General features: G+C 41.4%; 1 protein-coding gene across 14 annotated transcripts in view; it reads left to right on the top strand.

The window, feature by feature from the left end:
* ENOX1 (ecto-NOX disulfide-thiol exchanger 1) overlaps positions 1-21,433 on the top strand; it is a 367,773-nt gene that overhangs the window by 105,618 nt on the left and 240,722 nt on the right. For 13 of the 14 annotated variants that reach the window (XM_069009956.1, XM_069009997.1, XM_069009963.1 and 10 more), the window contains one exon: positions 7,674-7,751. The gene's annotated coding sequence lies outside the window, so the exon portion shown is untranslated. Of the gene's footprint in view, positions 1-4,145; positions 4,168-7,673; positions 7,752-21,433 lie in introns of those variants that run through there. The other variant, XM_069009967.1, reaches the window with a different exon arrangement.

The raw sequence follows: 21,433 nt of genomic DNA, 5'->3' as shown, positions 1-21,433 counted from the left end.
CTTTGTAGCTGCCCTTTAAGTACTGGAGTGCTGTGTCCCCCTGAGCCTTCACTTCTCCAGGGTGAAGAGAGGCATGACTGAATGTAACTCCCACCCAAAGTTTTATAAACAGTGCCACTGAAAGAGAGGAGAGCAAGACAGCTTGCAGGAAGGTGAAGGGCAGAGGCAGTAACTCTAGCCAGTTCCTCTTCTATTTTTGGAGGACTTGGAGAGGAACTGGGCACAGAATACCTGCGGCTTGTCCAGGACTGCTGTGGTTTAATCCCAGCCAGCAACTAAATACCATGGAGCCACTCACTCACCCCATCCCCCAACACCCCTCCCTGTGGGGATGAGAATTGGGAAAAAAAGTAAAACATGTGGATTGAGACAAGAACAGTTTAACAAATGAAGCAAAATAAGATTTAATATTAATGATAATAACAATAATGCTGCTAATGGTGATAATAGTAGTTATTGTAATGAAAAAAAAGAGGGAAATAAAGCCCAAGAAAAACAAATGGTGCACAATACAGTTACTCACCACAAAGTGACCAATGCCCTGCCAATTTTTGAGCATGATCTTCTGTGGTATGAAATAACCCTTTGATCATTTGGCATCATCTGTCCTGGCCATACTCCCTCCCAACTTCTTCTGCCCCGGCTGACTGGCAGAGCACAGGAACCTGAACAATCCTTTCTCAGTGTAAACACTACTTAGCAACAGCTAAAACATCAGTGTGTTATCAGCATTATTCTCATACTAAATCCAAAACACAGCACTGTACCAGCTACTAGGAAGAAAATTAACTCTATCCTAGCTGAAGCCAGGATAAGGACACAGCTAATAGACAAATGATGTGGAACACTGGCTGACATCCATGGGGTCATGTACATGGGGTCAGTAAGCAGGATTCTGAACAAGATGCTCACAGTAGGCAGGGCTGCCTGTTGTCCTTTGCTCCCTGCCTCACTGCCTGCCTTTCTGCCTTCAGTCCTTGGTAACACCCAGGCTGCTGGGAGCACAGCAAGGAGGCTGGTGAGTATCGTTGCATTAGCCTTTATTAAAGGCTGTTAGCATTGTGTGCTCTGACATGTACCTGGTATTTATCACTTTTTCCCTGGACTGTGTGTTATCATCTTGGATGGATGTGAGCCAGTTTCCAAATCCTGCCCTTCCTCTTTCCCTCCCACGTGTTCAAAATCCAGCTGTGTTCAGCAGGTATAAAACTGCTGACCTAGAGAGCCCATGACAGCCAGCTGCACTCCCCTATTCCCTTTCTCTCCTATTTCCCTCCCTCATTTTTCAAATGAAGCAGTTCTACTCTTTCTGGTGCTCAAAATGGGAACTGTGCTTCTCGGTGGAAAAACTTTCTGCCCTTGCTGTCAGTCACACAAGGATTTCATGGGCCAGCTGCACCAGGTTAGGAAAAAATGACTTTTACATGTGCAGTGAGAGCCAGCTAGTCCATAATTCAGTTTTCAAGCATAGAGAAATTCAGTTTTGCTCAAACAAATAATTAATTCAGTTTACCATTTGAAATTTGTTATGAACAGCAGTCTCAGTAAGGCATTGTTCAGCAGCATAAATCCTAGTAAGTCTTTATACAAATTTTACTGTGGCATCTTCTGATCAGTAAAACAGGTCTTTTGCTGTCTGATCAGCTGTCCTCCATGTCACAGCTGCCTGAGGAAGGGCAAACAAAAGCATTAGACTGCCTGTGAAAATATCCATCTTCCTTACACAGCAAACATTCCCCAAATTGCTGCTCATTGATAGCTTCACCCCATGGCCACCTTCCCACAACAGGTCCCTGGACTGAGGAGTCACAGAAGGCTCAACAGTACAGAGGAATCACCATCTGAATTGCCCTGTGCAGTAAACATGAGGCTGGTTTTCACTCTTTGGGTGCTGGTGGAGCTGGAGATAAGGTACAAACTCACAGACTTTGTGCTCAGATAGTCAGTAGAAGATGTCTCGGTTTTGAGACAAAACTTCAGGAGGAAACATTCTGGAATGAGTGTCTCCTCTGAAGGGAAAAGGGCCTCCCCTTTTCCTCCACCACTAAGACAAGTGGGTCACAGCAAGTGACTGTTTATTAACACCAAACAAGACAGGATAGAACAGGTTAAAAAAACCCCCTCAAAATCCAACGAATTCCCGGAGAGGGAACAGACACACAGGCTCGGACCAGCCGGGGCCACCCCGTGGGTCCGCTGGGGCCACCCGCAGGCTCCCCGGACCGGCGAGGAGGGAAGGGAGGCAGTGAGGCAAGGGGAATGAAGGGAAAAAGAACAAGAAAAACCAACAGAACCTTTTTTCTGCTATCCAGAACACAAAAGAAACCCAAAAAGCAGCACAGCACACACTCACTCTTTGGGTGCTGGTGGAGCTGGAGATAAGGTACAAACTCACATACTTTGTGCTCAGATAGTCACTAGAAGAAAAGACACCTGTCATGCTCAGAGGGTTGCAAAAGTGGAGCAGCCTCTGTACCTGGGATTGCAGAAATATGGGTGAAAAAATACATGGTGAAATGAGGGTGAAATTTGTTGCAGTGAAGAACTGAACAATAAACAACATTTGTTGTTTCCATGCTTTTTGACTGTCTTACATGAAATGCCCAGACCCATCAGGCCACCGCTGTTCACTATTTTATTGCATTTGGCAAAGCTGAGTATGAAGAAGATGCGACCTAGGAATCTCTGGAAATTGAGGGAAGAATGACTTTTTTTTCCTCTGAAAACTTTTTTTCTAGAAAAGTAAGTAGGACAGACAGAAAGGGGGAATTCCCTTCATTATCATGGTACTGGTGAATTAAGATATACTGGGACCAAGAGTCTGCAAACAAAGGGATATGCTATGATGGAGTGTAACTGTACTGTGTGAATAAAAGTCGACAGCAAAGAGCTATCTACAAGTAAGCAACTCTGCAACATCTCCAGCAGTCCAGGGCACTGAGTGTCCCTGCATGCTCCAAGCCAAGTGTTGGCTTGCTGGGGGCCAGGAATTGCACTGTTGTAAATGACAGGCTGCCAAGCTGTTCTCACAGATGGATGCAATTTTTGCAGTGAGACAAGAATTAAACTTTGTGGCCAAGAGTTAAACCTTGTGAACCTGTGTCAACCCTTTTGTAGTTCATATGGTGTTTATGCATTTGTACTGTTAAAAGAATAAGTCTTATGTGGAATGAGGTCTCAATTTTGAAATCTTTTAAATTCTCCCCTTTATATACTGTTCTTGCACTATAAGAAGGCGTCATCTACTGCTTTTAAAATGTACTGTAAGCTGTAAGACTTGAATAAGAAATTCTACATTAAGATAATCAACCTATTTAGACCAGTGGGTCATGGCACTGAAACTGCCTGTTCATGAAAGCTCAAAATTCTTCAGCTTTAGAAACCCATGGAAACCCATAAATCACTCAATAGAAAGCCACAGAGAAATTACCTCCCCTTCCCCACTGCTGTCCTGCTGTGGGAAAGACCTTTTGCTATCCCTGATTTCCTCCTGGAGTGAAATTGCATCCACCATTCAATACAAAATTAATAAAGGTATATAGAGCATGTTGAGCAAACACTGACATATCCCCAGTGGTGAATTTACATCCCCCCATTCTGTTTAAAATTAATAAAGGAAGACAAGGCATACAAAACCAACGCAGGAGTGTATAAAACCCCACACGCAAAGCCCGCCAAGGCTTGGCACTGAGGGCGGGCTGCTGCGCTGGAGTAAGCGGCTCTAAGCGTGAGGCAAAGCATGTGGTGGAAATGCTGGTTCCCTTTCTTGGGCAGGTTCAGGAGGGCTGCCTGGCAGCATGCCTAGTTTGTCACTCAGGAGTGGGCATTGCCTGAGCTATTTGATGTGTTTGCAACATTTCTGTGACATTCCCTCCTTCCTGCTGGTGATGTGCAGGATAAAAGCTGCTCTTTCAATTGGAGTCTTGCTCAGCTGTATCCCACCTTCTACTTGCCTTCTGCCCTTCCCTCTCCCAAAGGCACACTCTGCTGTCATCAGCGTGCAGTTGTGGATCTGTAAAAATGTTCTTTGATCTGAACAGACAGCCAAAGGCTTCACCAGCTGTTGTGATGGACCAGTGACTGCTGGAGCAAAGGAATGAAGTTACTATGAATGACTGTGGCATTCATCCCCTTCAGAAAATTGCCTCATTTTAGAATAGAAAATAGGTAAGGGTCCTCAAATACTCCTTGGATAATCTGCCTGAATGATTACTCAGTTCTCAGGTACCCCTTTGTGAACTAGGAGGCCTGGCAAGGAGGTCCAGCCCCAGCAAGATGGCTCTAGCAATTATCCTACAGAAATTAAATATAATCCCTTATACTCAAAGCAGCCAACAACCTCTTCTTTACCAGCACATGTTACGTCTGAACCCTTCAGATCTGTGCCAGGCCCCTCCACAACTGCCGGCCATTGATCCAGCTGCAGAAACTTCCCACAACTGATCGTGAACAGTTGGAAACGCTCAGTAAACTCAAAATGTTTATGGCCACACATTCCTGAAGAGATGAGCTGTCTTGTGTTGCATGCTGGCTTCAGATTCTTTATAACTCTGATGTTTTGAGACACCGCTGGTTACCCCCAGGTTTGCAGCACCAGCTTCTTGCACCAGTTCAAATGTATTTTATGAGCCCGGAGATGTTTCAGCAGAAAGTGGAGCTGTGCCAAAAAGAGTTGTTCCTGCTTGTCTTCATCCTCGCCTTTTTTTCTGTACTTGCAGCATCTGAAGAAGGGGAATGCTATAGCTGTGACAAGGAAAAGCTGCCCAAACTGCTTTGTAGAGTGATGGCTGGTGTGCATATCTACAACTGTCCAGGAACAATGTGTCAACTGTGTGTCTTAGGCTCCTCACCTACCAACTTCTCACACTGCTTCTACGAGGAGTTGCACCAGTTCAACACCAGTTGAACAATGTGTCAACTGTGTGTCTTAGGCTCCTCACCTACCAACTTCTCACACTGCTTCTATGAGGAGTTGCACCAGTCTGTGGTGGTCTGTTGGTGGTCTGCAAATGGTACCAGCTGCCACAAAAGCAGCATTTCTTTGGGGACTGCCTTGCAAAGACTCCTGAGATTTTTTCAAGTTTGATGTCCTATGTGGAATCAGACTGGTCATTAGGTATCCCCCTTGTGCCCTGTGGGACAGACCCACAGTGTCCTTCATCTGCCAGCGCTTCAGTGGACCCTCAGTGAGTACAAGGCCAAGCTGCTAATCCACTAATTTCAGAAGCGTATTTTGCAAGCACCGCCTTTTAGCTAACTTAAAGGTGAACTGCTCATTTGGGTGAGGAACTGTGTGTTAGGTGGGATGAAGCTGTTGCAGGAAAACATCTTCCTTCCAAGAAAATTCCCTTCTGTAGGAGAGTCTTTAGTCATCTCTGTAACCTTTGTTATCCTCTCCTCCCTGGGGAGTCTACTCTGTGACCTTTGCTATTCTACCAAGGCGCCTCATAAATTATTATTCTTTTAAATGGCACTCAGACTGCCGTCATGACCGTTAGCCTTGAAGATTTGCAGTATACCCTGTAATTTTGAGAGGGAAAAAAATGGTTAAGTGACAGAAGAAATATTGTACTTCACGACAAAACTACTTTTGTGTTTCATTTTCCACTCAAGTCATTCATATCCCTGTCACTGACCTCATTCAGGTCAAGGGCTTGAGGCAGAGAACGGGCATAATATTTTTGGTCAGACTGATGCATCTGAATATTGCAAACATCTGTAATTTTGAAATTGAAATGAACATTGTGCTAAATCCTCAGGCAAATATTATCAAGGCATAATAGATTACTGAAGTCTGCATTTCTTTTGGCAATTCAGACCAAGGCTCTGTTGACTGGTTATTCCAGACATTAATGAACCTGTTTACACAAAGGGAGCTGCTCCTTATGGCTGCAAATTAGATCCTGGATTCTGCAAACTTCATAGGAAAATCTGTGGGCCAAGTAGTTGAGATAATAATGAAAAAATTAATCAGGCACACATTAAATGTGAAGCATGGAAGAAAACATCTGCAGCACTCAATGGACGTCTGGGTAACATACTTGCAGTGCTGTTTTGCCAGCTTACATCTGGAGTGGTTCAGGAGAAGAGAACAGATGCTAGTGTGAAATAGGTCATCATAGCAGCAGGGCATCAGAACAGAGGCATTTCTTTTTTTTTCTTTCAGTAACAGCTACTTCTTTTTATTCACACCAATTATGAAAATGCTAGCCAAGTCTGAAATGTGAATGCATGTATTGTGACAAGCCAGTACCCTTAAAGGGTGTTAAGGTAAAAAAATAACCTAATGAGAAGGCTTCAGAGAAGCAGCCCTTTTGCATTACATACTGAGTATTCTTTAACCGACATAATGATTATTTTTTGTTAAGATTATGATCTTTTTTCCCCCCATGCTTTATTTTTGCATTTAGCAGAGATGTTACTAAATGCCTTCTAGGTGGCAAATGCCCAGAAGCAAAGATGCTAATTCAGGGGAGTTTCATCAGTCATTTCAAAAGAGAGGTCACACAGATAAGAAAAATGAACAGTACACAGTATGTGAAGCAGTGACATTCAATGAGCCCTTGTCACTAGCAGCCATTAGCATGGAGGCCTGCTGTTACGTTTCAGAGCTTTATGTGCTTTTCTTGACCAGGCAGGGAGCCTTCGGAGCACTGTAGCAGTTAATACTATACAAGTTATTGTTTCTTTCTTGAACGCTTTATATTTTTAGTGTCATTTAGATTTTTCCCTGTCCCCTTGTGCATCTAAATTTTAAAGAGAATCAAAGAATGCATAATTTATATCTGTCCCAGAGGTAATGGAGTGACTCAATGATATCCGTGAAGGAGACAATTTTAAATTTCATGTCTTATGCAAGAGGTGATATTTATATAAAAAGTGCAAAATTGGCCTCAGGGATAATTATCCTTACAACAATGGGTGTGGATTCCAGGGAGGACTATCGCAGAAAGCTTTAGTGTTTTGTGTATCACCATCCCTTATGTATCACGGTATCACGGTTGTCATGATTGAAAACTTAGCAGCTGATAGAGCTCAGGCAATATGACTTGTATTTTGACTTGGAATAGCACTTGCAGGAGGTGTGAAAAGACAGATTTGCTTTGATTCTGTTGAAGAATTCATGCAACATGTGAAGCATTTGTTTACTGCTGGAATTATTTCTTTCATTTATAGCAAAAACAATTGTTTATTGATGTTGGGCAGAACCCAACAGTACATGCTTTGTCACACAGCACAATTCCACTACACTACTTCTTCTCTCCTTTCTCAAAAGCCTAGAAGTGCCATGGCTAGAAATAAGTGTCTGGTTCTTTGATATGCCGTATGTTTGAAAATGCACTTTAAGGTCTGTATTACAGACAGTTCAAAAGGAATATAAATTGGTGCAGTATTCTCTCTTTTCTATCTAATCCAGTACCATATATTCATTGCATTTTTACCCTGAAACGTATCTTTAAAAACAACTTACCACTTTGCATTTTATTTAATTTGGACTTTGCTATATTTATATAATTGTTATGATCTAGCTGCTCCCGTAGTGTAAAATGTTTAACATCCTCTAAACCAATTCTACACTGACTTTTAACATTGCATATCCAAGAAGACAGCTGATCTTACTTGCTTTTCCTTTGGAAACTTCCTAGTTTTAATGCTCTTTCCACTTGTTGCAGGATTGGCCATGAGAATTTGTAACGTTCCTTTGGAAATACTGTGATGGGGCCACTGAGAAGTTACCTTCCTGTGTACAGGTCTGTAAACTGTATTGTGTTCTGATTCTCTGTCATGGTTTAGGAATGGTATTCTCCAATTTAGTGTTCCCACTGAAGCCACTCCAAACTATAGGCTCTTCACTACCTCCCTCCCTCCCTCCCTCCCTTCCTCCCTCCTTCCTTTCCCCTTCCCCTCCTCCGTGGTGGACTGGAGAGGAGAATGGGAGTCACAAAAGGTGAAGATCATGGATTGAGATCAGAACAATTTACTGGAAACAACAATGAGATAAAAAAATGAACAGTAACAGCAACAATACTAATGAGAGAGTGTGTAAGAGAAAGCAAGCTTATTGCTGACCCCATGGAAACCTCTCACAATACATGACCACTCCCTCTACCACGCTACCCCGGTCCAGAAGCGAGCCCTTCCCCCTGTCCTTGGAAGATGACCTGAGGTGGTATAGAGTAACTTCTGGATCCTAGCCATAACCCCTCCTGGCTATTGCAAAAATTAACCCTGCCCTGGCCAGAACCAGGGCAGTATTTCAGCATGTAGACCCCTGTGCTGACTTGTTATCTTTTTTATCTCAAATGCATGCAAATCAAATCTAGTTTTATGCTGGAGAAAGTGTTGTGAAAAATTATTTTTGTTTCTCGCCAGATGCTTAGGACATAACTCTATTCTGTTACTGTTGTACAGACGTGGAGCAACCCATTCGTCTTTCCTTTGAAGTGAGTGATTGCAGTTTATAGAGTTGAACTGCAGAAAGGAATTGGGCCTGTATGTCATTTTCTTCTCACTGCTATGCCTTTCAGTATGTTTTGGAGTTGCATTACCCTAAAAGGCCCTGCAATCAATTGTTTCCACCCAGGTTGCTCATACGTGAGCAGCTGACTGCAGTTATAGCTGTGGATGTTTTCAGAAGCCCACTTAGCAAAGGGTCAGCAGAATTACTGAGGCTTTTGGGTCAGGAGGAGCTCAGGCTCACGGACAGTTTAAGAAAATGAAAAAAAAAGTTTATATTTAAGAGACTGTAAGAAGAGCATAATAATAATGGCTTGACTCCTGTAGTGGCAGCATGGCAAGGAGCAGTGAGAAGCCTGTAGCTAATGCTATGTCCTTGTCAGCTGAAATGATAGTGTGGCCAGCAATCACTCGGATTTAGAGGGTAGAAAACACTCCCCTGCATTTCAATATGTTTTTCTATGCAGCTATATAACAGAGAAAAAATTTGATTTCTTACTGCTTTCAAAGCTAGTACTGAACAGCATTTTTATAGAAATATGCTAAGAAAAACCTATTGGAATCAACTTTTCCATCTGGGGGGTCATACCCTGCTATCAGTTGCACTCAGGGTCTGTAGGAATTGTATGCCCTAAATAATAATTATCAAAAATGTTAATTTTGGAATATGCTGCATTTCATTTGCTTGGTTTACCTCAGAGTACTTTAGATGTTACTGTTTTCCTTGGTGACTCTGTAGTCACATACTGTTTTATTAGTCTGTAGGAATTCTGCAGGGAAAGTGGCCTGTAAACCTTAAACAAAATCAGTTGGATTTAGGAGATGAGAGGTATCCAAAACAACTTTTAATTCATTCTTGGAGATTATTATGATTTGGTAATACCTTTTAAAGCCAACACAGCTCCAAGGCACTTTAGAAACTCTTTGAACCTAGATGTAAACCTCACACAAGGGCACAGCTTCTGTAATGAGCGAAAGGCCTACATCAGACTGGTTGAGATACTGCAGATACAAACCTGATAGTGGTGCCTTGGGCCTGTGTTGAGTGAAAACTGTATGTTCAAAAATAAGCAGCTTTTCAGTGTAATTGAACAACTGTTGAATGATCTGTGTCATCCTAAGGCTTTGACTGCACTGCTTCTTTCTTTAATGAAGATATCCCTTCAGGCAAAATTTGTGGTTTTCTTTGACAGGGGGTGGGGAGAAAGAAGTGCAAAACACTGGAAGACATTCGGGATAAAGGCAGAAAAGTAGTTGCAGTGCTGCCATTTGGGGACTTTACTAGTAGCAACAGCAGCTTTATAAAATCTTCCTTTCCAGACCTGTCTATGAACGTTGTTTGAATCACAGCTCACCTAAGACTTGCAAGAGTTACTGCTAAAATTGCCAAAGCAAAGTGAGGTTGGGCCTGTGTCTTAATAATGTAATAGAAAGGCAATCAACAGCTGCCAAGAGGAGAAATTTTAGGCAAGTCATTCATCTAAAACACAAACTGCCTAATTCCTGGGTAACTGTGATGTACATACAAATTAGTATTGTGCCATTTAAAAAGAGGATAAATATGACATTAATTTGATATATGTACATATTAGATGTATGTATATTAAGTGACATCAAGTAGTGGGGTACAGGTGTGCTGCACATTCATTATAATGCAGAAGCAAAGGAAAACCAATTAAATTAAAAGGCAAGACAGTTCTACTGAAAAGGAGATAGAGTAATTTCCCCTTGGAAAGTATTGCCCTGAGGTATTATCAAAAGGCATTGCCAGAAATAGATATTTACATCAATAAGAATTCCATCACAGATATATTTTTCATATTATACCTTTATAAAGCAGTTACAGCAGTTACATAGCAGTGACGGAAGGCTGAACTCACCTATCCTCAGCCTGGGGTTTGGGTGAAGCTTCTTCTGCAACTGTGTAGGCATCTCTTGTACCACTTCTCTGCAGCATCTGGTATTGACATTGAAGGGAAACTAGATAGTGATCTAGCTGAATAATTCGTTTAACCTGGGTCAGCTATTTCTATTTATCCTGTGTCTTTCACTGCAAATTTCAAATATTTCTTTTCATTTGTAAGTATCTCCTCCTCTAGTTTTCTTAATCTCTTGTTTATTTCCTGCATATGATCCCTCAAGACATTCTCTAGAGAGGCCTCTTTTTTCCTGAGATCTTTATTATTTGTTGCTTTGTTGGAGTTTTATTAATTTATTGCTCGAGTTTCTAAAGTTTTTCTGTTGGGGTCACTAAATGCCTCTTGGAGTGTCCTCAAACCTTTGCCCTTGGCACCGCTATGGTGAAACAAGTGTCTTGGTTTTACAGGGAGCAGAGAAAAACAAAAGTGGTGGAAACAGTTCATGGACACCACATGGGATGAGAAGCTTCCAACCCCTGGGGCTGGGCTCCTCTGCCTTGTCCTCCTGTTACAACCTCCTGGGCACATGGTCAGCATGGGCTGGCTGTTGGGGAAGTTGACTGCTCCACTGTCTTGCTGCTTTTCAAGTGAAGAAATCACAACTGCCAACACACCAATCTGTCAAAAAACATAGGAGGGAAAGGGAGGAGGGAGAGGAAGAGTCTAGGGAAGACACTTTTCCACCCTGGCATGTAATCATGGCAACCATACTTTTGACCTCCATACCAGTGCTGAACACGGACCTGCTGCTGCACTGGATAGAAATGGATACCTTAAAGCTATGCTGACAGAAAGGCCAAACTCTCTGTGCCACCAGGCTTTGCTCAGGGCTCAGCTGTCCCCCCAGAGGCTCCAATGGAGGGCTGCAACGAGAAACCAGAGGGAGCTGATGCACAAACCAGAACTGTGGAGGAGCATCGTTATCTTTGCGCATCTTATATGTAAATTACCTGGCTACAAAAAGGCAGGAAGGAAAGGGGATGTTACTGCCTGGATATATGCCATGTGTACATTTGATATATTTGAATTGCTGAAAAGATGGAAACGAAATAGTTTGGTAGCTGGAGAAAATCTGTAAGCTACATGTTTGAAGGAAATATGGGAGGATAAAATGGGAAGGTGGGGGAAGTAAATCTCACAAAAGCTACCATGGAGGGACAGTTGTATTTTATTAGAACAGAAATCCAAACAAGACTGATTTTGTAAAGACTGTTGTGTCCAAATCATGAGTCATATGTGCAAGCTAAGTATAAACACAATGAAGCTGGTACAAGGACTTGAGCACAAGTCTTATAAGGAACGACTGAGGGAGCTGGGGATGTTCAGTCTGAAAAAAAGGAGGCTCAGGGGAGGCTTTACCACTGTCTACAACTGCCTGAAAGGAGGTTGTAGTGAGGTGGGAGTCCATCTCTTCTTCCATGTAACAAGTGGTGGGGTGACAGGAAACAGCCTCAAGTTGCACCAGGGAAGGTTTAGATTGGATATTAAGAAAAATTTCTTCACAGAAAGGATTGTCCAGCACTGGAACAGGCTGTCCAGGGAGGTGGTGGAATCACCATTCCTGGAAGTGTCCAAAAAACATGGGGATGTGGCATCTGGGGGTGGCAAACATGGCCATGCTGGGTTAACATTTGGACTTGATGATCTTGGAGGTCTTTTCCAACCTCAACAATTCAATGATTTTATATGTGTTTGTTATTTTTATTTTTGAATGGTGGCTCAGAGCGTCTGTGACCATCCAGCTCTGATTTTTTGTTGCCCACAGCAAGACATGGAACAAGTTATTATTAGAAAATCTTAAATGTCAGTTTGCTCACCTGAGTGAGATCTGTGGCCAGAGGTACTGCAAAGAGACGGGAATTCATATGTATGCAGGGAAAACAAACCAACAACCAACTCAGACAGCAATTTGATCTTCCACTGGCTTTTATGTTTTGAGGTCTTTTCAAGGTATTTCTAGGAATGGTCTCAAGTACTTCCTCTGCCAGAGGAATGGTCCAGAAACACTTTAAATACCTCCCTGTTTAATGATAGCTACTTCCCAGAAGAATGGGAAACCAGTTGAGAGACTCCTGCAAACTACACAAAGGTCTCATAGGCTCAGATGAGGAGTAAGGCTCTTTACTTGTCTCACTTAGTGCCATCTCTTTCTGCTTCAAAGTGGCACTTTGGTGATAATCTTTTCCAATCTTAATTCCTGGGGCATAACATAAGAAGAAAGATCTTTAGTGTCAATGGTCAAGAACACCTTAGGGACACCAAAGATAATTTGGCTCATTTACCTTCATTACCAGCAAGAGCAGAGTTGTCTAGACAATCAGTGAGAGATGTTTATCTAATCTTCCAGTGAGGAATATTTCAGTGCCACCCCACATAGTCTCTTCCAGACCTACACAACACTTGGGTATTTCTAAAATCCACCTTATGCTCTATTTGCTCCATAGGAAGCCATTTGGTGTTTTATTGCTGGTGAAGCTAGAGAACAGTTCAACATAACTTTCTTTATGGTAATCTTTCAAATATTAGAAGGGAAAATGACTTTACATTATAACTGATTTACGTTGTTCATCTATTTTTCAGAACAAGCATTTGCAGATCTTATAGGTCCCATTTCAAATACTTTTTCCTGTCTTCATCCTTCCATGTGTTGCTAAATTCTTGATACAAGTGCCAGCATTAAGAAGCTGAATGTAGTCAATATGACTTTCAGATAATATAAATTATGAAAAATAAGCCCAGAATTTAAAAGTTCAATAATTAATTATGGAGATACACCCTCAGCTAAATTGATCCCAATCCATATTGTGCCTCAGCTGTGTGTAAGTGGAGTCACTGCTAGTGGCTTCTCTCTCTTCCACCAGTTAAACTCTCTCAGTATGATCCTGGGTAATGAATGACGCTGTTGGAGAAACACTAAGTGTGCAACTGATGGCTTTCAGCATATGGATAATGGCACATCTTGCACCTTTTCATTGCCCACATTCTGCCTGCACAGAGATAGCTGAACAATAGACGAGGTGAAATGGTGGCCATAGCACATTTCAGAAACAATAATGGTCCATTAGGTCCTTCTAAGAGAAAGATAGCAAAGAACTGCTAAGTTATTTTTATCCCTAAGGCCCACGGAAGAATCAATCAGACGTCATGAATAATAATAATAATAATAGAAGAGGGAGGACAGCTGTTCAACTGAACATCATCAGTATTGACACCTTCCAGGAGTAACCCCCTTGACCAAAGCAGGTGTCACAATAAGATAAAAGTCATAAGCTACAGCTCCAGTGAGAGTCTGTTGCCATATACAGAAATATATGAATTGATTTAGCTTCTGAAAGGCAGTTAAAACATCTTCTCCAGCTGAGAGGAGAAATCCACTGTCACCACTACTGTTCAAGTCTCCAGAAACAGCAGTGAAACTTGAAGAGATAGTACTTAAAAAACAAGGACTCATATGGCCAAGCAACAATCAAAATGAACAGTTAAAAAATAATCCTTTATTTTTTCCACCACAGCACAACACAATCTTGGCCAGTTTATAGCCTTTTCTTCTGCTTTTCAGATAAAGTATGAAGAAAGGCTACCAGTTAAAATACTAAATGTTAAAGGATTCTTTTGGATTAGTTTGCATGAGAGCAAATAATAGAATCTTAGAATCATTTAGGTTGAAAAAGACCTTTAAGATCATCAGGTCCAACCCTTATCCCAACACTGCTGAGTCCACCACCAAATCATGTCCCTAAGTGCCACATCTACAAGTATTTTAAATACCTCCAGGGATGGTGGCTCCACTGCTTTCCCTGGGCAACCTATTCCAATACTTGACAACTCTTCCAATGAAGGAATTTCCCCTAATATCCAACGTAAACCTCCCCTGGTGAAACTCATGGCCATTTCCTCTTGTCCTATTGCTTGTTACTTGGGAGAAGGGTCTGACCCCCACCTCAGTACAACCCCCTTCCATGCAGTTGTAGAGAGCAATAAGATCCTCCTGAGCCTCCTCTTCTCCAGGCTAAACAAGCCCAGCTCCCTCAGCCTCTCCCATAACACTTGTGCTCTAGAACCTTCACCATCTTCCTTGTTCTTCTCTGGGCATGCCCCAGCACCTGAGGGGTTCAGAACTGAATACAGCACTTTAGGTGTGGCCTCAACAGTGCTGAGTGCGGGGAGATGGTCACTACCCTAATTCTGCTGGCCACATAATTTGTGAATGATGGTGAGTTTGATCCTGCAATTAATATATTCACAATGTGATCAACATGAGAAGCTGCCTGTGGATAAGCATTCAGCTCCTTTTTGTCTGCTTTGTAAAAAACTCTGTGACACCACCTTAATTGAGGACCAAGCTTTGTTCATCTGGAGAACTCAAAGCTGAACAAATTCAAATCAATATCATAAGTAATAGTAAGGCAAAGTCTTAGGTTCCAACCTTCTTTCTAGGCTGAGGTGTAGTACATACAGCACTTCTGGGATTGAGAGTCCCAAGATATACTTCTCCAGAATGACTCAGGTTTCTAGGGTCAATAATCACTTCAGAAATGGGAGAATACAGAGAAAGTGACTACTAGATGCCACAAGTTAAAAAATTAACCAGAATCAAAAAGCAAAACTTAAAGGAAACCATGTCAACTTTAATACAGTTGGACGACTAGATGGAAGAAATGACCCTAAAATGGCTGTAAGCAACCAACCATTCAGGAAAAAATGTGTTCCTACTTAATGTCATTTATCCCACATTCTGAAAAAAACCCAAAAGACCACTGAATATTGTGTTCAAGAAGCGTTATGAGAATCTGAGGAAATCTTGACCAGCCTTGTTCAAACTGCAAAAATAAAAGTAGAAAGATGACAGAATATCTTGACTCAAACTACTCTTTAACTTTGAGCCTTCAGAACACTATTAAAAATTAACCAAGAAAAAAGTAATACTATTGCTCGAAATATCCTAGAACTAAAAATATTATTCTTCATCCAAGTAGCCACAGGTTTTTTTCCTAGAACTATCCTAGAAAATTAGGAAGTAGCTTGAGGGCCCTGCAGCTGTATCGATTGTACTGACACTTCCCATTAGAGCTGTGGCTGACCCATTTCTGAAGGCCTCCACTCATGGAGATTCTCTGAGCAATTTGTCAAATGCCCAATTTTCCTTACCATTAGAAAAAGACTTTTTTTCTTTTCTTAACATGTGAGTTAATTCTCTCCTACCTGCAGTGAACAGGAATAGGTTATTCCCTTTATTCTTGAAACCATATTTGAAATTTTCAGTGTGTTTTGTCATGTCTCCCCAAGTTTTGTCTTCTTTGCATTAACCAACACATTATTCCTTCAATTTTTTGGTCATGTTTTTAAGAGTACTCACTGTCAGTCGCTTATGTCCTCCTTAAAATGTGGCATCCAACACTTCACCTAAGGTTGTGGTTGAAGTCATTCCAAAATGAAGTAATAAAGGAGAATTCCCTCATGCATCTTGTAGATAACATTCTCCTTTATATTTCCAATCTGATATTCATACATATGTGACAGTGGCTCTGTTGAAGCTTGTGATATATCGGATAAGCTCAGGTCTTGCTTAGCAAGACTAGCCTATTTGGTTATTTCCCACTGAGTGTTGCTAAGTTAACTGACCTCATCTCTCAAAGTTAATTGCCAGCAGTTCTAAGATTTTCTCAAGTCAGTGATCTACATATTCTAGGATGAAATTTGTAAGGCCTAGACAATTTGAAAAATTTTAACTTATCTCTAGAGCTCTCTCGAATCTATTTTTTCCTATTATGAGCTGACTTGCTATTCCTTTGTCTTCAGTGCTAACTGTTGTGGCTCTCTGTTCATCACAGATCCTGCAAATAGCTTCTCCTCCTGGTGTGTGGCAAACCCAACTCTTTTCTCCTTGCTAATAGTGGTTTCTTACTATTGCACTTAGGTTTTCTTAGGACGTTTCCCTGACTTTACAGCCCCCAACAAAAGTACACAGAAATGTCACACAGACTAGATGAAGGGCTTTGAAAGACAGAGTACAATGTTCGTAATATGGGACTTCACAGAGGCACTAGAATTACAAGAGCAGTTGAAGGTAGTTATGACAGTACTTGACAGCTAGCACACAGATGTCCCTCTTCTCACAGTCTCAGAGAAAACCTGGCTAGATCTAATTGAAACATGAACCAGCACCAAAGAGAATTAAAGAAAACATTTCAGAGAGACAAAGGATCTTGAAAGCAAAGGTCAAATATTAAATCTTGGAGAGGGCTGACTCTGAAATATGGCACCCTGTTTGTAAAATTGACTGATAACATGTCTTTTGCTTAAAGGAGACTTAAGTGCTTCATAATGCCATTCTTTAATGTTTTAGGGCCAGTAATTCACTTTAGTTAATCATGATGTTCTGTATTCCTGTCAATCCATGAAAACATCCTGAGTGTTCCCCTTTTCACTCAGCTTTTTTACTCTTTTGAGGTGACAAGAAAACAAGGGGAGAAGGGAGAGGAGATGATTACAGAGTAACAATTTAAAGACATAGTTTATTCTATGAATAGAGTTCTTATACCATTGCCCAATATTCCTTTCTTTTTGCTGGTTTTCTTTTGGAGGGGTGTGTGAGCTATTCAGCAATGTTTCTGAAATCCTGGCCAAAGTTCTGCAGGCCACCTCTTGTCAGGTTGTTGTGTCTGTCACACATGAGTGAGATCAATCAAATGCACTATTTGTTCCCAATGAAGTGTAGGTATACAGAGAGATCTGGCTGTTCTTTTGTTCTGGTGCATGAAGCATTTTGAGCCTCTGATCTTTCTAGAATCCTTCCAGGAACATCCCCCTTTAATGCTAGAGGCCTTTGCCTCCAGATTTTGTAATGGTTGCTCCTGCAATCCTTCCACCATTAATGCATCTTTGATCTTTCCACCTCTGTAGCTGTGTCTGTAGGTTGAAGAGAGTTGGGATTTCTGTCCAGGAAGTCTGTCTCTGTCAAGAGCCATACAGTCAGCAGGCAGCTTGCAGTGCCACAGGATGGGCTTTCAGAAAAAAAATCAGTGTTTGATAGCCAAATGCAATATAGTATTTTAAGGTCTTAAAGTTGTAAAAAATCTCCACAAGTCTACATGGATGTCCTTCATGACGTTTTATTTATTTGGGGATGTTTCACTGCATGTTCTGAAGATTCACTTGACTGCTGACAGTCTCACCACTGAATGCAGGATGTGGTTAAGACTGTGGAGCCTAAATCAAAGTAGAGAGCTGTAACTTAACAGCTTGTGGCCGGTCCAGAGCCTTTTCCTCACTTCCTTAGTCCTCCATTTGTACTCCTTTCTGCAGAATTTCCCCCAAAGTTGAAATCCTTGGTTTATTCTTTAGACTTCCAGGATTCAGATGCTCAATGAGAGTCCATAGGCCTACAGCTAAGGGTTTACATCTACACTGTGGAGGTGCTCTCTCTGTCCATTCTCCAAGCCAACCAGAAGCAGTGTAGCACAGTTAGAAAGATGCTGGGTACAAGCTAATAAATTGCCATGATTGGCAGTGTTTATTAGCTCAGACTCAGTGCAGCCGACTTGGCCTCAGCACTGCTGGTGAGTTTACGTGGCTTCCAGTTGTTTCTGACCCAGAGCAGAACAATCCTCAGTTCACTCAGCAGACTGGTGTCATCACCCACACCATGCAGGCACCTGCTACGGTAGACTTTGCACAACATGTAAAGCACCACAGATCCCTGAAAACAAAGTACTCTGTGAGCAGAGAAGAAGCCTCTTTCAATGGATTAGTCTCCAGTCCCTTAAAAGTCCCACCTCAGTTTCCCAGCTACCCCTCAGGTCCCTGCAGACGAGGGGCAGCCTGTGCTGTGCAGGCACACTGGTCCCAGCCCACAGGGCTGCCCACACCTGCCCATCGGCTGTTCCCGGGCACAGCTCACGTTGGCTGCTCTGCCTGCCTCCCTCTCCCTAGGCAGCAATTTGTGTGCAGCTTCACCATCCGGCTGCTGGTTTTCATTAAACTTCCAGTAATGAAATTACCTCTTGTAACTTCTCTCCAGCTTTTATGCTGGCTCAAAAGTGGGTTCAGATTTTCTACTGCCCCGGTTCTGCCAGGAAAGGTGTAATAGATGGACAGGCAGAGGTTCAGTTAAAAATAACCACAGTGGATGAAAATCAGACTTGCTCTTTGTGCTTAGGCTGCATTTTTATATTGTTTTGATACAGTATTACACAGATCTGATCTGGGAGCATACTGCCTTCAAGCTCTCATTTCCACACTCATCACCAGAGGTTGCCCTCCCTTCAGCAGAGCTTAAAGGCTCAGCAGATTCTTTGTTAAGTGGGATCTAAGAAATTACTCATGTTAGAAGAATCATTTTGTTAAAAGCTTTTTTGTTATGGTTTTGGGTATGGCCAGGCAAATGATTGAACTGAGGCAGCTGGGGCGATGTGGTGGAGGGGGGAATGGGTCAGAAACAAGGCCGTGTGCTACTCACCAGCATTGAGAACTTTACATCCCTCAGTGGAGTGCTGTTATAAGAGACCAATCCCTGCTCCTTGGTCCCCTTATTTCTACCTGTTTTGTCTCCACAGTTCGGTAGCTTGTCCCAGGAGATAAACTGAATAATAAAGAAAGTGAATTTGTAAACTGATGGAAACATTTTTACTAGAAAATTTAAAATTTTGCATGTTCTTGATGTCATTCTGAATTTGTGGCATTGCAGCTTTTATGACTGCATGATGTCCACAGTACTTTGTTGTTCATATTCCTTGTTCAGTATGGGAGATGACCAAAAAGTTTCACTTTAGGTCTTTCAAGAGGTGAAATAAAGAATAAAAAAATTTGATTTCAATAAGATTTAACTGTGTTATGGTCTGTAGCTGAGTCAATTTCTTTGGCTATCAATAGTATGACAAAATATTCAAGGCCACTTGGGCTTGTCTATAGAAAACAACAAATATAATGAGGAACATAAGTCCCATTGCCTTCATGTTTTTTCATTTTTCTTGGTGGAAAGAGTTGATTGATATGACTGGACCATTTTCCCCCTGGGATTATTACTAGCTTCTTAATCAAGGAAATCTGAGTAATTTGACTATGTTGCCAACTCTTCTCCCCACTCCAGCTGAGACAGGTTATAGATTGGACAAGGTTTGAAATGACTCCCCTTTTCAAAGCATTGTTTGGTGAAGAAGCAAAGAGCTGTTACCGCTTTTAAGAGAATCTGTCACCTTGTCCCTCTAGAAGAAAGGCAACAACAATCTTTTCCAATAATGCACCCGTTATCTCCCTTCTGGAATTTATCAGGCAAGAAACATATTGATCCAATTTGCAGGTTGCAGTCCGTAGTTCTCTAAACATGTCCAAACCCCTAGCACATGATGATGGCCAGAACTTAGCCTGAATTTAGTTTGCAGACATGTACCTCCACCTGCTTTCTCCCTTGTGGATTGCTGTTCTCTTTACAATCCAAGCAACCTAAAGTAGAAGAAAAATTCCTTTGTTTAAACTAATTAATTTTAACACTGTTCTTTAGGAAATTCTCTTACAATGTTTTTCTCCATGGTTCCTCACCAGCTGTGACTTTGGAGTAAAAAATAGTGTGTGGAAGTCTATCCAAGCAAAATATGCTTAATTGTTGTTAAACAATATCTAAAACCTTTTTTCTATTCATTATTTGTAAGTTGTTGTCATTTCTTAATGGAGACAGTATTTTGTTTACATAGAACTGGCACTTCACTTTTAATCTTTTGGCCTGTTCTTTATGATTGCACTTTAAGATAACAGACACGTTATACTTCTCAGAAAACCTGGTTGTAACGATTCATTGTGCTTTACCCATCATTATCAAACAAAAATGATTGTGAAATCATTCATTTTCTGATCGATTTAGAGTGTGACAGATAAATCTTCCTTGTTTGTTAGAAACCACTTACAGAGGCTACTATGGCAACAAAATTAATGACAAAGAAGGAAGCTGTTAATTAATTGTTCAGGCTGACTAGAATCTGAAAATCCCGAATCTTTGCTGAATCCACTTACTACCATCTCAATCACTCCTGGTTATTTATTTGAAGAGCTAGTCTGTCTTTTTACTGTACTGGAAAAAGAAAGACGTTTATGATAATAGAATTGAAAGGGCACACAGACTTCATTAGCCTTCCCTCTGTGATCCCGTTGGACGTGATCGCTAAAATTTGGGTCGTGCTCACAATGATCCCCTCAGCTGCTGATAATTCGATGAATAAAGCTGATAATGTCTTTAGGCCACTAAGGACACAAACAAATAGGAGTAGTCCCTGCCTCGATGGGTTTACATTCCACAAAGCTGATACATGCCAAGCAAAAAGTAATACACTGGGATGCAGGCAAAAAGGGTATTTCCAATTGCTTTTTGAAATAGTCCTGGGATGCTACCAGAGTAATTATGTTGATATGTGTTAGTAGGCATGAGATGAGTTGAGGAATACATGATCTCCCCAGGAAGAAAGGAAGAACTCTTGGGATGCCTATAAGGCAGTTAAGTATATAAACTACAGCAGTTTCCTTACTACTAAAGTTGGCTTATTATGCTCTGTAAAGCAGGATTGATATCCAGCTTTACTTTCCAGAAAAATTACAGTTAGAGAAAATAAATATATCTCTATAGAAAGTTCAGAGCATGAAAAGTTTGGGCATTGTCCATTTTTATGTATACATTTAACTCAAAGAGCTGGTCATATGGTGGAAATGCAGATGGCCAGAGCCCTGTAAGGTGTAATGCCATACGGCCAAAACTCTGCTTTTCCAGAGAATTTTGATGTTTGAAGTGGGTTAAGGAGATACCCGTAGCAACAGGATGCTCCTTCTTCTCTCCTCTTTGGCATTGTTTACTTTCTTGTCAGCTTTCCAGACATATGACAATTGGTCTTCTAAAGTACCACATCTATGTAATTAGGAGCTTATGAAATATGAACTGGAGAACCAAAGAGTACCCACTTTGACTTCCACAATGAAATTCCTTCAACAGACGATTCTTCTTCACAAAGGCAACGATTATGCCTCCGAATAAATTAGGAAAAAGCTTCCAAAGTTGTGACAGGAATCAAAAGTAG

This window comes from Aphelocoma coerulescens, chromosome 1 (genome assembly GCF_041296385.1).
Source record: "Aphelocoma coerulescens isolate FSJ_1873_10779 chromosome 1, UR_Acoe_1.0, whole genome shotgun sequence".
Classification (NCBI taxonomy): domain Eukaryota; kingdom Metazoa; phylum Chordata; class Aves; order Passeriformes; family Corvidae; genus Aphelocoma; species Aphelocoma coerulescens.
The sequence above is the reverse complement of the archived record's forward strand: the minus strand, read 5'-3'. Positions and strand labels throughout refer to the sequence as shown.